Below are 1,718 nucleotides of genomic sequence, written 5' to 3' on the forward strand. Positions count from 1 at the left end.
CGGTCGTGATAATGCGAAGCCCGAGGGGGTTTCTCCGCAACTTGGATCTTGCACTGTTTTTCGCGGCTTACACATCAAACGATAACGATATATAAACGATGCGTAAGACGTAGACAGCACAATTCGAGTTCCGTTGCAGTCAGACTGAGGTGCAGTAAAATAATCTTTATACTCGCGATTTAATATTCAATTTTTGTAATTCCGTGTTGTCAATTATAATATTTGATGATGGCATTAATTCTATAATTGTGCTCGTATATATAATAATAATTACATAATGAATTACATGTTGGCTTGATAATATCGTGGAACAATTTTTACATTCTGAAACGCTTTTATTATATTAATTTAATATTTAATTTAATTTGTTTTAATCTCTAATGCTGCGGTATCCTAAATAATTACATATAAAAAAACGAGATATTTTTATTTCGCAAGTATGCAAAAGTTATCGAAAAATTTATAATATTGAATTATATTTTTCCCTTCCTGTAACGATGTTTCGTTTCTTCATCAGAACAATATATTCAACATGAGGTTTGCAATATACATTGTAATGCTGTTAGTTGCAATCTGCGCGCTGTTTGCCGATACCCATGCACTCCCGAAACACAGACCTCGCTTACCAAGCGGCCCTGGATATGGCCCATTTAATCCTCGACAATCTTGGCCAGTACCGTTGCCAAATGTAAGTATACTAATCAATATCTACGTCATTTTCGGATACGCGGAATATTTGATTTTTCGTACGTAATGAAAATCGCAAGTTTTATATATATTTAGGTATTTCTGTTTATGATAATAAAAAAAAAAAACAACTGACTTTTACTATTTTCATCCAATCAGAGATAAATTTACTTATTATAAACAAATTTATGTATATATTACGTAATTATTAAAATCATTAAAGATAGATCGTTAAAATATTTTTATCATTTTTACAGCTTGGCCGTTAATAATAATCTGGATGGTATCGAGGCTTTAACTACTAAAGATTATGATTCTAAAAACAGACTTTGTCCCGCTATTTCAGATATTTTATTCATTCCTAGTAAAAATTGGAAACTAATATGTGTTGTAAAACTTTTTCATATACATTTATATCTGTACATTATATAAATAAAATGTATTTATTATTGTATATTTCTACTTATTCAATTTACCATTTTTTCCCTTCAAATGCACGATATACCTGCAATCTGTTTTTTAATTCTTATAATACTGTTGGGATTCCCCCGCGTAAGCGATCACGTAAAACAATCAGAGGCAAAAACACCCCCTGGAGCAAACTCAATCTGGAAAACATTTTCTGCCGTGAAAAGCGATATTTCAATTAAATCTCTAATCAAATGGTAACGTGGCAGTCTGCATCTTGGGTTCATAAATCGTGTTAATGGAAAATGACTTTTCTTATTAGCAAGTTATTTGCACTGGCATAGAGTGCCGCAAAAGAAATATTGCTTCTAAGCTCCTATCCGGTAGGGGTTTGCGAGTATAGCGGCGAGATCGATATACGTGCTTGCCACGATATTTTAAATAGACATTTCATTCCGCGAATTAATAACGTAATGCGCGCAATTTGATTATTTACTTCTATATTTTTTATTAATTTTTTTATTTAAACAATTAAACTTTATTTCAGTATATCCCGCACTTGCGTGTCTCAGTTCAAGTTTACAACAGTTATTTAATTATAAAACAAACGGAGCTGGTCCAAT

General features: G+C 31.8%; 1 long non-coding RNA gene across 2 annotated transcripts; it reads left to right on the forward strand.

Moving 5' to 3' along the window:
• Positions 1–1,141, forward strand: LOC139783650 (uncharacterized). Of its 2 annotated transcripts, none has more exons than XR_011721336.1 (3): positions 1–149; positions 518–688; positions 945–1,141. It is a non-coding gene; the product is annotated as an uncharacterized lncRNA (long non-coding RNA). The 2 variants fall into 2 exon arrangements; XR_011721337.1 differs by lacking the exon at positions 1–149 and adding an exon at positions 423–437.
• Positions 1,142–1,718: the final 577 nt, after the last annotated feature.

This window comes from Temnothorax nylanderi, unplaced genomic scaffold (genome assembly GCF_030848795.1).
Source record: "Temnothorax nylanderi isolate EJ_2023f unplaced genomic scaffold, tnyl_v1.0 TNYL_tig0525_pilon, whole genome shotgun sequence".
In the NCBI taxonomy this organism is placed as follows: Eukaryota; Metazoa; Arthropoda; class Insecta; order Hymenoptera; family Formicidae; genus Temnothorax; species Temnothorax nylanderi.